This window comes from Cygnus olor, chromosome 3 (assembly GCF_009769625.2).
Source record: "Cygnus olor isolate bCygOlo1 chromosome 3, bCygOlo1.pri.v2, whole genome shotgun sequence".
NCBI classification, from domain to species: domain Eukaryota; kingdom Metazoa; phylum Chordata; class Aves; order Anseriformes; family Anatidae; genus Cygnus; species Cygnus olor.
The window spans coordinates 6,756,291-6,773,191 of NC_049171.1; positions in this window are offsets into that span (position 1 = coordinate 6,756,291).

A 16,901-nucleotide genomic window follows, 5' to 3' on the forward strand; every position below is an offset into this window, starting at 1 on the left:
CACACAGAAAAGCCTGATTTTAACTCTTTCCCCTCAGGAAACTGCCACCTTGAAGTTGCATATGGGTTCCTAACAACATAAATTGCTGAAGGAGGAATTTGTCTTAACTAAGAAAACAGAGCTGGATGTGGGATTCTATCATGAAAATAGAATGAAATTGGAATCTTTTTTTTTTTTTTTTTTTTTTTTCTAATTTCTTATCATCAGAAGAATCAACATTGTATGTGCAGGTGGTTTGGCTAAATATATGGATGCATTTCAAGCTCTTCCATATGTTTCAAAATGCTGATTCATAACTAAAAGGACAGAGAGCTCCAAAAGAAAAAGAAAAAGAAAAAGAAAAAGAAAAAGAAAAAGAAAAAGAAAAAGAAAAAAAAGAGGCAAGTCTTTCATATTGGAATATATGATGTTAATGAGACTGAAGTTTCAGCTTCAAACATTAACTTGAAGAGTTTTGAGTTGGGAATGTAACAACCTGTAATAAATGCAACATAGCCTCCCTTCCTATTTTGATATTCCAAACCAAAAGGGAAATTCAAAATAACATAGATCAGAAAGCATTATCTCCTGTTTGTCCTGAAAATATCAATAACTACTGAATAGATACTAGGAAAGCATAGAGAACATATAAACAAATATAAGAATGATGAAAGTAATGTTATCCTGGAGATTATGTTTGCATATATCTTTGATGTGTTGCTGTTCCATCTATCTACCTCCATATAACAGACTGTGGTAATTTATATTTCAGTCAAGTAATAACAATAACTTTGGAAGCAGTACCAGCTCATTCTTGTCCTCACCTGTAGCAGGTGATAGAAACATGATGAAGTCAAAGGTAACAATTTCCAACAGCTGAAGAAGGCTGTGGAGCAGTCCTCAGGGTAAGTGAATTACAATTTGTGACAAAACGAGTAAAAGGGGCAGCCTACATCAGAAAGGACTGAAGTCTTAAAAAGCTATCATGTAACTACTCCTCTTTTTGTGGGATTCAGTATGATTTTTGTATACTGTAGTGATGGTCAAGGCATTCAAACATGCATAAATTCTTACTTGCATGCATAAATTCCTACTGTTCAGCAAGAACTAGGCACACTACTTATAAGAGTGTAATCTAGATGATTTTACTAAAACATTGTACATTTTAATGCTCAGTGGTAACTATTGTTGGAAAATGATGGAGCACAGAAACAGAAAACTAAGAGTTCCTTCTTTACTCTAAGTATTATATTCACTTTGGTTGATGCATGAAATGTCACACTTTGCAATGTATGTGCAGAGAAAGCAGAGCCTTTTGCTGATTCATACTGTAAATTTTCATCCTTATGGAGGATGAACTCAACTCTGGGTCATGAGCTAGTAGAACCTATCATTTGACTGCAAACAGCTGTTTAAATATATATAGATATACATATAAAATAAATGAATCATTTATTTACACTTTACAATAAAACATGAGGCTGCTCATCTATTATTTATCCCTGCGGTGGAAAATCAAGAATAGGGATGCAAAATTTCATTGAAACTTTTCTTGCTAGTGTTGTACATCACTATGTTCTGAAATAAAATCCCTGGTGTCCTTCCTCCCTTAAATTTTGATCCAGAGCAATCAGCAGAACTGCTGCACAGATGGGAAAACACATGGTGCTCCTTGCCCAGGCTTTCAGGCAGAGCAGAAATGGGATCTTGCTCCTTTAACTCTGCAATCATTTTTTTTTCATTTTCTGTCTGTTGAGAATAGTCTAATTCCACTTGTCAAAAGAGAAAACCTAGAACAATTATGAAAATAAGAGGGAGATACAAGGGTTGAATCTGTGTTGTTGTTTTTTGTTTGTTTGTTTTGCTTGTTTGTTTTCCCAAAATAAATCCATTGTAAATCTGTTAACTTAAATTCATGGCAGATTTCAAAGGCAGCTATTACCAGAACCGTCTCATTATTTCTTCTACCTTACTCTGTGTGTCTTTATCCATCTGCCCTACCTGGGGTTGTAGCTGCCTTCCTCCATTCTTTTTTTTTTTTGTGTGTGTGTTTCAAGAGAACCTAGGCAGGGGAGCCCTACAGGCTCTGCTGCACAACTAATAGTAACATGGGTTGTAGTTTAACACCAACCAATTCCTGTGTTTTTTTTTTTTTTTTAAATACTGTTTTATCTATGTTTGCTTTTCCTACAAATCAGAATAAAAAGTTGAATTTTACTATTACAGTTGTTATTTACCATTCAGTAATTATTATTATTAATTTTATTCTTAAATCCTGGAAGAGTTGGATTTAGAAATATTTCTTTTTGCTGTTTTTCAAAAGGGATGGAACATTTTAATATTTCAATGTCAAAATATTTTGTTTCAATTTGTTGACCTTAAGTTGTTTCAGTTCATGTCCTTGGGAGATTAAACTGTTCCCTTGTCATTGCACACTGCCTTTAGACATTATAATTTGAGCCTCCTGACTGGCTTGATGCTGGGCTACTTCTCCCGTGATGTCAATGCAATTCCCCTGGGATCTGGTGCTTTGTGATGCTTTTTTGTGGGGGACTTATAAATACACCATGCTGACACCACTTGAGATATGCCATTTGGCTATAGAGCTTGACAAATACACGGTGGAGAAACAAACTTTTGTACAGTAACTCATAAGGTATTGAAAATCATCAGCAAATGGGTTTTCATGCTGAGCTAACATAGAGGAGACAGATTGCTGAGTTTGATCAGGAAATCCTACCAGTTCTACTTCTTTTTAAGAGCCTCCACCACTGCCTTGAGAAATTCCCAACAGCTCAACCAAGGAGTCTTCCGATGTGTGATGTGACTGGTGCTCACTGTATTTAGTATTTGATTATTCAAACTTTACACAGGGAAGACATCATAGGTTAAGTTGCTAGTGCAAAGCAATGTAAAACATACCTATACCCACCTCACTTATTAAATGAGAAACTTCCTGAGCTCTCAGCACCCCTTTACACAAAGCTAGAAATGGCCTTGACTTTGTGCACATCCCCATACAGATACTTACACAGTCCTTTCAGGTCAAGAGACATTTGCACTGGCACTACATAAATAAGCACATCCTTTTACACAGAAAAAAAAAAAAAAGTTTTCAACAGCTACCAAAACAAAGCTGCTAGTTAGAAGAACCTTACTGGAGGGCTAGGCAGACTATTTTTATTTACCACAATGCAAAAGCATTCGTGCAAATACAACACCATGGGCAATGCACAAACACAGAGAGATGTACACAGTGAGAAGTACATGAAAAGCTTTCAGACAGGCATAATCTCTCACAGGACAAAATAATTCACTGTACGCACTTGGCACAACTCCTTACAGCTCCAAGATGCAGCTCGTGCAGATTAACAGTTTAACAATGTCCTCTTATTCGGTTGCTATCTACCCTCCTATTCTGTTGTTATCTACTGTATCTTCGTTCATCTCCTCACTACATTCTTCACTGTGTTATCTGGCATTTCATGCTTTATCTCTTTGGCTGCATCAAGGCATTACATTTCTAGGACTGTCAATCCATCAGTTTTCACAGCTACTAAGTTCACATAAAAAAATTCTAGTATGCTTGTATCCAAAGCTTCAGATCTGGCTCTTCACACACTCTAGAAATTTTGAATTATTTTTTTCCTATTGCTTTTGGAGAGATTAATGGTACCTGGATATGATATCAACAGGAGCAATGCACAATTATAAGTTTTCTCTCTGCCATCACTAACTACCCTGTGGATGTATTCATTGTGTCATCAAGTTTTGCAGATCACTGTGGATTGCACGGTCCCCTCATATTTCAAAGATTTTAGTTTATGATGCTAATTATGCCAGAGATGCCTGTAGAAATATATTCTTAATGGTAGTTTTGAGTGTAGTGTTTTAGAGAAAGTTTTCTCTTAACTGTCCACTTAATCTAATTAAAAAATAGGCTCTTGTTTTTGTTTGCTTTGCTTAAACTGTTAAATTTCAAGTTGCCCTGAAAAATTTCCTCAGTTGCCTTGTCTTACTCAACTAAAAGGTACTCGCTGACTTGATGTTCTTTGTTCTGCTCTTATTTATGTGGTTTTCAGTTTCTCTCATCAAACATTCAGATCCAGTTGCTCCCAAAGTTCCAAGTATAAGTCACAAGCACAAACTGTATGAGGGTCCAGATTGTCTCCACTTAGGATATAATTGTGGTTGTGGTTTGTTTCTGACAAGCAGCGCTGAAATTTTAAGGTGAAAGCTGAAGGTTGCACCTGCACGTTGAATGCTGTTAAGTCACCAGAGAGATCTTGGAAACAATTTCTGCTGACCTGAGACTTGTCAGGACAGTGCAGTGCACCTGCAGAGCCAAGGGGAGGTGGGCAATGTGCTACCTGAATATTAAAAAGGCACCAGCTTTTTAACCTACAGGACTTCTCTTCTTTGGCTCAAGCAGGAGGAATTTTCATAAAGAGAACTTTATTCCTTCTCAGCTATACATGTCCCTTGCCCATGCTCCAACTATTTGCAATTTCCACAGGCTTTTCCTGAGCATTTTCCAAAATATTTTTATTCTGAGCACTTAAACAGTGGTATCATCAGAATTAAATTTTTGCCTGGATTTTACTTCAGAGTACAGACTTACTGGCTTTGAGTAGCTGATCATGGAAGTGGGTCAGCTTGGAGAGGTCTGTACGTCAGGTGACCTATTTCAGTGAGCCTCTGCCTGGATCTAAGGAACAGGACTGAACCTTTCCCTCCTGATAAGTGAAGGTAGAGGGTTGAGACATCAAAGGAATTCTGTCAAAATTAAAAAAAAAAATAAATAAAAAGAAAAAAAAAAGACTCTTCAGGTTGCCTTTATATGCATCAACAGTGGAAATTATACCTTACGTTATTAAAAATGAGTGAATTTTTAAAAGCTTCATGCATTTTTACCTGGCTTTGCATCCCCTTTCCTTCTGCAACACACTCTTCAAAAGCAATGAAACTTGGTCTATTTCAGTTTTATTTCCAGGCAATTCCATGATTTTTGGGTTCCCCTATTAACACAACGATGACCAGGATATTCTAACACATCTAAGGATTTTCAAGTCCTTGATTAGATATATCTTCAGGGGTACAAAAATGGTGAAAATACAAGCTCTGAAAGGCCTCTGACTGGCCTTTTGAAGCTCCCTCAGTCTGGGGAACTCCAGTAATGAGGTGATCTCAAAGGTGCTGCACAGCCAGGCTTTTCAAAGCCTTTAGAAAGATAAAAGTACACTTCTACTAGATTTTTAAAAGCTTCTAAGCAGTGAGCCTCAATGGGAGCCAGGCACCATCTTTAGGCATCTCTTCAAAAATCTGCCTCATTTCCTGACTTCTGTAGCTGTTGGCCACCTTGTGCCCTTAGTGCTTTATGGAGGTTGCTTATATTTTTGTCAGTGTTTTAGTGTGTTTTCTCTTACATTGGATCTTCCATTTTGGTTCAGCTACGTCTATTTTTAGCAAGTCAACACATGAATCACATTTCCAGGAACCAGCTGTCAAAGGACTGCTTGTTAAACTTTATGAGCAGGAGATCCCTCATGCTTCTGTGGTCTTAAGAGGACTATTTCTCTGGGGATTCCTCAGAAGAATTAAAAATAGCAACCTAATTAATTAAGAACACGAGTGCAACATCATGCAGAGGAGATGAGCTATTTATAACAGGGCAGCCAAGATGACATGGAAAAACTGTGCTGCTCAGAGGTTTTTGTTGTAAAATGTTCCAGTGAAGCCCTAAAGAAAGAAGGATTTCTGTTTGAACATCAGGATGTGAATTAAAGGTCTGAAAAATGAGAAAATAATAATATACAGAAATACCCCAAAATTATATCATACCATGCTGTTAGCTGTTACCAATTATATTCTCTGTAAACTAAGGCTTTTCCATTATCAGGATGCAACAAAAAAATGAAGTTATCCTCATTTGTATTTCATTCTTGTACAAATTGATTTGGGGAAGAGTTTTGATGTTACAGTGCATTATACATAGGAATAGATATGTTCTAATTTAAAAAGTTGTCTGTCATCTCTGTGGCTGAATGTGGATGGGAAATGTGTGCCATTGTAACTGTTTTTAATGATCACAGTTATAAATTCTAATTTACAGTGATAACCAAAGCATTGCTGATAAAAGAGAAAATAATTTTAATGATAGACTAATTATTTTGCTTGGTGGGTGTAGCATAGTACATCCCGGATGTAACTCTGATCTGAGTTGTCTGTAAATATCAATCCTTGAATTCAGCTTCATTCAGAGCTCTCAGAGGCCAAGGGCTTCTTTCTGTTGACCTCAGAGCCAAGGACAATGTTGTATGGCTGAGCCTAACCATTACAAATCATGCCATGTACTTCAGGAGATGCTCTTAGTATTTCCTCTTTCTTACCCCCAGCCTCATTACATAACTGATCACATAGGATATGCCTCACGGGAAAAGGAAGAAAGAAGACTGAGACAGCAAAATGGACTATGTAGCTCACCTACTGAACCATGGAGCGAAAAAACCTATGTATCTTCATCCATCCATCACAATCCAGAATGAGCAGTCTATATGGGAAGGTATAGTTTAACTGTTTTGGAGTATTTGAAGCTCTGTGTAGCAGGGAAAGACAGATAAGAAGGCAGAAGTAGGCACTGGGAATGCAAATATAAAACTAACTAAGAGTACAACCAGACTGGGAGAACAGTTCTGAAAAACACCTATGCAAACATTTCCTGGTTTGAACCCAAGGAGAAGCGGGGGCTTTCTGTGAGCCAGAGAAGGTGCTCCCCCCGCCTGCTTCATGATGCATTCAGGGAGTCAGTGCCTTTCACTTGCCCGGTAGATGAGAGAGGAGGACGTTGAAGAAATACCTGAATTTTTTATCGATTTCTCCTGCCATCAGAAATGACTGCAACCTCCAATATTTGGATAAGTGCCAGGAAGAAGAAGAAGAAAATTAAAGCTCTAAAAATAGATCTACTCCTCTCAGTTGCTATTAATTGTTTTGTTGGCTGGTCTCAGACATTACATACGTACAAAGGGAGTGAGATTCCCCCTTCCTTATGCATTCATAGATTTAGTAATACTCCGCAGGCTGTGAACTCCTTCAGAGATAGTCTCTTTTAAGATGTACTCTAGAAAATGATTAGGACTGATAACTTCCAGACATATGGTGGTGCATTTGCAGGCATCTTTGAAATGTAACGGTGCATAATTTTGAATCTCTATTCTGGAAATGGTGGAGTCTGGAGAGGTTTTCTAGAATAGCAGTCCTGTATCATCACAATTGCACATTACATAGAGTAGTCCTAAGAAAGCAGATCCTTAACAGTACTTTTCAGGTATTTGTTCAAATCTGCTTCTGCTGGTCTCTGCTGACACCACCACCTTTCACATATAAATATTTTTTCCTTAAATATCATGGCTTTGAGCTGACACAAGAAAGCACTTGCTTCCCAAAATCTCATGGCACAGAAAAACTAAACAAGCTAGGCAGAATTTGAGCTGGTCCACACACACTCACACACTTGGGGGGTTATTTTTTGTCAACTATTTAGAACAACCTGTCATCTGTACAGTACAACAGAATAGTGGCAGAGACATATGAGCAATAATTACCCAATCTGCAGATAGAAGAAATATCAGGCTAATGTATATAGTCAGTCAAAAGTGACAAGCTTCAAATTTACAGTGGTAGTTTCTCGACCATTGGCTTTGACATTATTTCCTGGGGCAAACCCCTTTAATGCAAATTTTCAAGACTATCTAAAAATCAGGAAAACCAGGCTCTAGCATCATATGAGTTGAAAAGAAGGCTCTTAAAAAAATGTGATTTTCTCTGAGTTATTTCCTCAGTTTTATCGTCTGTACCCAGAAACATTTACTCTTTTAACAAGAAGCCAAGAAGAAACAGAAGCATGTTTATGATATGCTTTGCTAAATTTCATTTTTAGCTTTGTAGTTTTTCCTCAACCAAGAACAAAGCAAATCCCATTTGCAACTGGTCTTTATTGCTGCCTTAGCAGGAATTAAATATCCAGCTACTTACAGTTCAATAAACTCCCCAAATCCTGTGTGAACAAAATGAACAAAGCCCATAAGCACATGCTTCTCTCCCACAGACGCCAGTGAGATATGAGCCTGTGCTTGAACGATATAAGTAAAAGTCAGAATATTTATTCTTGTGAAACTATGCATGGTTAGAGATACCAGTGTTAGTTGTAGAGGATCTGTGTAAAGGTACTAAATCAGCTCTGAAAATCGTGGAATCCTTATACAGTGGGATGTTACTCCTGTGGTAACTTGGTCTGATTCCTGCGCAGGAGTAACTAGCTCCAGCACAGTGCCATGCTGACTCAGCTCGGCATCTGTGCTAACAAAGCTGCCTTGTCTTCTTGTCATTGCAGCACTGCTCAGTGGGGAAATACTCCCCACAAGACTATGGGTTTGTGCAGATTTTGAATTCAGTAGATATATTTCCTTGCACAGTGTAGAATGAGGCTAAGTAAAGTATGTTTATATGATTAGTTTGTGATGTTTCTTCTAATTTATGCCTTGATTTGGCTCTCTCCAGCTTTTTGGAACCAGCTAAACTGATAAACAGCAAAGCTATTGGCCAAGAAGCAAAGATGAATTTTCAAGGCCTTAACATCAAGTTGTCCTGGTTTGCAGCTTTGGGAGCTCTTAGGGGTTGCTTCAGAGAAGCCTCAGTGCTGGGAAGCCCCTGAGAGCCACTGCAGGAGTTTTTACAGAGCCAGGGAGAACGATGCTCTAAGCTGTTACACAACACTGACTGTAAGAAGCAACCACTGCATTGTGGTGAGACTGAGCTCCTGTAAGTGCTCCTTCAGCCAAAGGGGACTGAGTGTTCCACACAGCATCAGTGATTAAGCTCTTAAAATGTCATGGATTTGGAAATGGAGGAGCAATGCCATGAAGAATATATGGCCTTGTTTCATTCCTCCCAGCCCTTCAGTACCCTGGTATCCCGTTCTCCCAAATCACACAAAACAACAGCGTCTGTGGGATGAAAGTAAATGGGTTGTACCATGGATGTTGAACTCAGTATTTTTGAGTTCTTTTGTCAGGAATCTGCTGGATTTCTGATCTCTTCAGCCAAAGAGCAGAAAAGATTGTGGTTCTGAATGCACTTACTTGCATGGTAGAAGCCTAATATCAGCCCAAACTTGCATGATGGATAATACCCTGCATAGAGATGACCTTCTTGTCTACCACTCATAGCTTAAGAAGTGTAATGGGATTCCAATTTAATGTGATAAAATGTCATCACAAACATGAAATTCTAAAGCCATCACTCAATGATTATAATCAGCCCACGGCAGACTGCTTTGAATACTAAAGTGACTATAAAAGGTGAAAATTCTCTTAATTAGCAAAGACGCAGAAAACGTGCAAGGCTGACTCATGGTTAGGAAGGTTCCAATTAAGCTGGTCCATCTGAAATGATTAGGAGGGCAGCTCTGATTGTGCAAAGGACATAAAAAATGTTAGTGTGGTATTAAGTTTTGTATTTTTCCATCCCTGGTCCTGCTGTTCTGTGCTACCTTCAGGCACATCATCTGTGAACATAATTGTTTCCTGACCTGGCTGCAGAAAAACAAACCTAAATCCAGCATACTCTGATGATACTCCCCAAATATTTTCAGATATTGAGTATGATCTGAACAACAAACTTCTACCTGGATGTCATGCAACCCTGTTCAAGTTGTTCAATTCTATGGCAAGGAAGTCTAGACAAAAAGGATTGGTAAAATTTCTCCCCCTGACTAATAAAAGCAAGAAACCATTTCTCTCCGTATGGTGGCATCTTGTTGACACAACATCTCACACTGGTCCTCTGATCCTTACATCATCATAGTTGAAAAGCTGCTTAGCCTGGACTGATCATTCATCTAACAAATTCAGCTGGCATGTCTCATTGACTTGAGCAAGGGAAGATCACCACAACTCCTTCACATACAGATTGCAGGAGCATTGACCTGTCCTGTCCTGCCAAGCACTGGACAAAGCCAGAGTGCTGTAATGTGTGTGGGAGCCACAGATAAATTCAGTCTTAACAGCACTAATATAGGTACTGCTGATAACTGGGCAGCAGAGATTTCAGTGCAAGCCAATTGCTCAGGCACTTCCCCCTCTTCTCAGAAGTGTTTGGTTTGCATCCCCTACTCTAAAACTAACTCAGATATGTCTGCATGACCTACAGCTGTATCTCTGTGATGCATCATAGAACAGAGCTCCAAGTAGTTGTATTAATTTAAAGGATAGATGGAGAAACAGATGTAAGCAAAACCACGTAATTCCCAAGCAAAATATAATTTACAGCTAAAAATCTAAAAGTGGTCCTGAATAAGATGGGCAGAGTAAAATATATATATATTTTTTCTTTTTCTCTCCATTCTCTAATGCCCATGCAAACACTCACAATCAGGTGGGATATACAGGACAGTTCATTGCAGATGATAGTTTCTTATAGAAGCACCACTGATAATGTTTTTGAAACATTTAATTTGCTGTAAGAGACTCTGCTAAGCCCTTAAGATATGACACCTTAAACATATATATATATATATACATATATATATGTATTTGCAAGATGCTATGAGAAATTTCGTGTGTTTCAAACCACAGCATCATTTCTCATCATGCACTGCCATGAAGATACTACTGGTCTTTAACACCATACTCTGGTTTCACCTTAAGGATCTATTCAAATTCAAGGTAAGGATCAATAAAATTCTTGATATTCAATATTTATACATTTCATGGCAGCAGTGTAGAGTCTTTCTATAGAGAAGACAGATCCTTCCTGGGGACCAGCTGCAAATATATCTCTATCTGAGGACAAAATATATGCATGCAACCTAATTTTGCCTAACACAGAGAGGTTACATTGACCAATGCAGACCTGCTGTTGAGGTGGGTGGAAAAGAGCCAACAACTCAGGAAAGATCTAAGGTCTGTCAATCAACATGCCACCAAAATCCACACAGTGAAGAGGGGACAAGGGAGTTATTTTCAGTAATAACAATGATGACAATGAACAATTTTTTTTTTTTTTTTTTTGGCAGAACTAGAACTAAAAATACAACCTGCATAAAAAAGGAGGAATTAATTGAAAATCTCAGTAGCTGGCAACAGTTTAACTTTATTGGCTCCATAATTATGTATTGATTTTTTTCATATTCAGATCCATATATTACCTTTTATTTCTCCCAATCAATTGATCAGCATTTACTGTTCAGTTTTGAAAATTTAAAAATAATAATTACTGTGGGACTATATTATCCCTGAGTATCCTCAGTTAAGTGATTTTATCTACTAGAACTGTAATTGCTACTCTAGAATGACAAGCTACAAACACGAAACCCTGCAGACAGCATGTCAGATCTGCCACTGAAAGGCAGAAGGACAGTTTTGTGTTCATCTGTTTTGTTTTATTCTTAAAACTTCCCAGACCAGATCTGGGTTGGAAGAGAGAGAAACCTTCCACAGATAGAGATCTAGAAGTGAAATTTGTTTGTGAAAATTACATTAATCTTTTCACTAATTTCAATAGCAAAAGTAGTTGCAGAAGCCCTCACCACATTATAGCCTTTGGGGTATCTCTCTCCTAGCCAGACATACATTGTCCTTGTTTCTTTGAGCTCAGCAGAGTCCAAGGGCTTGCTGGTTGAAAAGAGTCTCTAAAAGTCTTATTTGCATCATGCTCAGAAAACTTTGCCAAGCTTTTCTGTGTCCTTAGCAATGAAGAGAAGTGGAAAATTTTTGGCCTACCTTTTCTTAGTCATAGCAATCTGAATTTTCTGGACTAGGCATTCCTTAGAAAACAGGGAGAAAAAGAGAAAGTTAATTTTGTGAGGTAACTTATTCTCTTCAGGTCAAATTTGCTCTTTCCTCATGAAAGTGAAACTGGCACAGTATTAACACAAGCAGAAATGGCAGCATATAGTTGAGGCCAACAGAAGTAGTATTGACTTCTCCTGGTCTCATGGAAAGCCAAAGCCTCTGAGGCTACAACAGTAGCCTCTGCTGCATTTATTTATTTATTTGTGAATTTGCAGTCCCAAGTAAGATTGTGTAAATAGATGTAATGAAGAAAAAATCATTTTTGTTTCAACTCCAAATAAATCCAATGAAAAAAGAAGAATGGAGAAAATTGTGTATTTTACATCAAAACAGTTAAATACAAACAGAAAATGGGGGAAAAAAAAAGACAGCAATGCTACTAAATGAGTTGGTTAAACATCTACGATACGACTGTCTTAAGTCAGACACTGAAACGTGAAGACAAAGTCCTCTGTAGGTGAGCAGATTAGCTTCATTTGCAGTTATATCATGCAGGCTGATTTATATCAGCTGGGATTCTTGGCTGTGAGTGCAGGAATCTTTCTGATACAATAATTAGCTTGATTTCCAGAAGAGGGGAGCTCCTGTGCAGTTGATTTACAAGAGGACATTTGACATGGGGCCAGCACAGATATATTGCTGCTGCTGAACATTTATTGTGTGGATTGACTGTGTTGATAAGTTGCAGTACTTGTAGTCCTGAATTTTTAGGCAGAAACATGACAAATTTCTGAAGTTTGACCAGTGATTTGCAACATGCACTGTAAAATTTTGATGACAAATGATATTTCAATTGAAGTAATTTCATGACTTCTTGCAATTGAACAGCCACAGTGTTACACTATTAGCATGTGTTTCTTGCACTCAGTATTACCCAGGTTTCACAGTGGGGATGTTTAGTGGCACCCAGACCAGACAGAGTTACCTTTTTACCTCATGAAATGAAAACTAGCTGCTTTTCTTTCACTGAGGAGAATTTTGCCAGCATCCACTAGCAGAAGCACTTTTCCAGCAGTGCCCTTTTAGTGCATTTTGAGACCACTATCTAGAAAACTCACCTAGGGAAATGGCGATTGATTTAGAAATGGAAGATAAGTGTGTCTGCAGAAAATAGCCTGACAAGAGGGAAAGGCCTACATGCTGGGTCAGGTGCCCTCTCCAATGTGATTGACAAGGTTGTGTCATCTGATCCTGTGCCAACCTGTCCTTCTCATTTGACAGGAGACCAGCTCAGTGGGTAAGGACAGAGCCTTAGTCCAGCAGGTTTCCCATACAGCAGGGTACTGAAAACAAGGACTTCAGGATATGGCCAGAGACTTCAACGGAAAACAAAAAGGTTAACATTTGCACTGGATGGGAAGGGGATTTTTGCATGCGAAATACACATTTTAATGTGTCCTAAGCTCACCATTTGTCATAGAATCATAAAGGCTGGAAAAGACCTCCGAGATCATCTGGCCCAACTGTCCCCCTACCACCAATGTCACCCATAAAACCATGTCCCTAAGCACCACGTCCAACGTTTCCTTGAACACTCCCAGGGACAGTGACTCCACCACCTCCCTGGGCAACCCGTCCCAATGCCTGACTGCTCTTTCTGAAAAGAAATTTCTCCTAACATAAACCTCCCCTGGTGCAACTTGAGGCCATTCCCTCTAGTCCTGTCACTAGTTACCTGTGAGAAGAGGCCGACCCCCAGCTCCCCACACCTTCCTTTCAGGCAGTTGCAGAGAGCAATAAGGTCTCCCCTGAGCCTTCTCTTCTCCAGACCAAACAACGCCAGTTCCCTCAGCTGCTCCTCACAGGACTTGTGCTCCAGGCCCTTCACCAGCTTCATAGCCCTTCTCTGGACACGCTCCAGGGCCTCGATGTCCTTCTTGTACTTGTACTGAGGGGCCCAAAGCTGAACACAGTAAATTTACTCAGGGGCCTGAGATCTGCTGGTGCATCTTCATTATCAAAAGCAAGAGAAGCGACAGCACAGAGGCAGGGGCAAAGGGACAACACTGAGCACCATGAGCACAGGCTCCCTCAGGCTTCCCAGAGCTGGTCAGAGGAAAACTGAGGAAACAATGTGCCAACACTACTGCTGAGGACAGAGAAGCTGAATACTACCAGGGTTGCGGAAGCAGAGGGGGAAGCTGAGACATAACTTGGTGAGAAAGAAGGTGTTGACATGAGAGGATGGTGGAGAGGGAAATGGGTCATGTCCTATAGAGGCAATTATCTAGTCAGCCCTTTCTGTGAAACTTAAACATTTGGTTGCATTTAGCATAGCTTCAGGGCAGCTGTAAATTGTTTATCTGCTGATAGCCTGTGAGGGTCCATATGTCAGCTCAGGGCTGCCAACTCCCTCACCCTATCTCCCCAGTCTCTAAGATGCCCTGCACACCTTGTGAGGTGCCAGTTCCTGGTGCTGCCCAAGGTCTTATCTTCACGTTTGCTCTTAAAATACATAAATAAATAAATAAAATAAAATAAAAAATGACAACAACAAAACAAAAAGCCTGTACATTTCCTCTAAAACTAAATGTGAGGGAACAGGTACCTGACAAAATCATCCTGTAGTGTGCATTAATACTGAATATCTTTCCATTAAAGAAAGGGAAAATTCTAACATTAAAGACGAATATATTTTATTGAAGAATCCAATCTTTCAAAGACATAAGTATTTGGTATAGAATTTCAAGCTCAGTAAAAGGCTTTTATACAAATATGGTCATGGTATAATCTTGAAAAATATTAACAGTTTTCAGCAACAAGGGAGCTTTATGAGGGAGGAAAAACAATATTGACTCATGGTGTTTATTCGTAGCATAGTAAAATTGCCCACACCTGAGAAATTTCAGTAATTAAACACCTAATGCTAAATTCATACAAAGAAAGGTTAAGCAAATTCTACAACTTAAAAGGGAGATAGAAAAGCTAATCACCATGGGCTTAAAAAAAAAAGAACAAACATTATGTTTAATTAGAGTGCAAATGGACATAAATAACATTTAGAAAAAATGCCCTTCATTTGACCCTGCAGTACTTGCTTAATTCAGTCCTTTTTGTATTCTTCTCCCTGCAGTGATTCTCGGCTGCTCACAACTGCATGGTTCGCAATGTTCCAGTCACCCAGCTCCCATCCTGGAGCCATAATGACCCATTTTAGAACCCCTTCCCCAAACAATGCAAAAAATCAAACCTATTGATACCCATCATTGGAAAATTATTTATTGGCATTTTCATTGCAGTTACTATGAGCATAGATACCTTGGAGTGGCTAATCTGACACTTCTTTAGACATGTGCTCACAGGTATATTTTCTACTCATCCTGGGCTATTCACCAGCTCTGTTAGCTGCCATTGGATGCGTGCCAGGGCCCTCGTCCTAGAATAGCTATCTGAGCTAGATGAATTGCAGTACCTATTTCTCTCCTTTGACTACAAGCAGAAGGGGAGCTATTTGATATCTGATTTTTTGTGTGCCTGAGCTAGGACAGATGAATTCTGCTACTTCCTTTTTTGTGTGATTGTGCATTTCCATGATACATTGGCTACAGACATCACAAGGGGAAGAACTAATTTCCTGAAAAAATACTGTTATCTTTCTCATTAGACTCTTAAATACTTATATTGCCTGTATTGCTATTGAGCTTGATATTTTATTTTTAAAAAGCATTTTTTTCTTTTAAGGAACAATTTAGTTACACTGAACCTTTTTACAAATGCTGAAGAAATGCCTGATTTAAGACCCTCTGTCTCCTTTTAATATTAGAATATCTCCTTATCTCAATCCTCACTCAGGAAAAGGCTTATGTGCATATCTTTAAATACATCCTAATGGCTTCACTGAAGCCAGTGGGATTATTCACAATGTTTCTGGCTTGGCAGTTGCATCTGTTTTTGCAGGAATGGGGACTCAGTCTCTCTTCCTGGTGTGCATAGGTGTTCCTCACCAGATGCAGCCCAAGGACATGTATAGCATGCTTCTCCACTTCTGTCCCATGCATGTCATCATTCACATTTAATTTAATTAAAAAATAGCAGATGATGCCATAGTAAGTTTTATACTGGGCACAAACCCAGTTTTTCTTTTTATTGGTAAAGCTGGATTTAATTTCATCAAGCGATTCCTCTCTCATCCATAACAGAAGCACATCTAGCACTTCTCCAGAGTATCACTTGAAAGAAATAATGAATGACATTAAAAGTTTAATTTTTTCTTTTAAAAATGAGCTTTAACATCATAAAATACTGTATTCTCATTCTGAGTCAAATATCTTCTTGTTACTCTTTTTCCAGGAGAAGTGCTCAGCAAGGCTTTGTTCTTGCCTGAATGTTGTATGACTGTAACAAATCACTAAAATGTCCCTGAGATGTCTCACATCAGGGAAATTGAAACCCTGAAAAATATATGTCCTTGGCACGGTCTTCCTATATATTGTGAAATTGCTACTGTAATTGCAGGATTTAGTATGTTATGGGAAATAGGCCTTTTCTTTTAAGGCCTCTTTTTCTGTACAACTCATATTTAACTTGAAGCAGAGATAAGTGCATCCTTATTTAGTTCAGTACTTAAACACATGCTTAAATCTAAAGATGTCCCAGTCCATGAGACTTAAGAATTTGATTAAATGAAGTCATTTACTTGAGTGCTTTGCCAGATTAAGATCTTCAGAAGTAAAATACCGATATGAATATAGGCTGCATCAGGGTCTAAAGCTATAACTTTCCAGTAAAGCAAGCATTGACAGGGGATGGATGCTCTCTGGCCCTGAAGGAGGCTGGCATGGTCTGTCAATGTCAATACTATTGAACTGTCCTATATTTTGAAAAATGGATAACTGCAAATAAACAGTCTGGTGGGAGTGGTCCCTGGAACATGCCAGCATGTGCCTGGAAATTGCTGGGGAGGGAAAGTAGTTTTCCAGGCCAAAGCTGTGCCAGGATCTTCCCTAGAGACTTCATAGTTTTGAAGATTAATTCCAGTCCCTGTGTCATACAATTACCTGGAATCACCTCCAAAGGCAATTGCCTTGGTCTTAAGAGGTTGGCCCCTAATTTCTGTACTTCAGTTGGTTG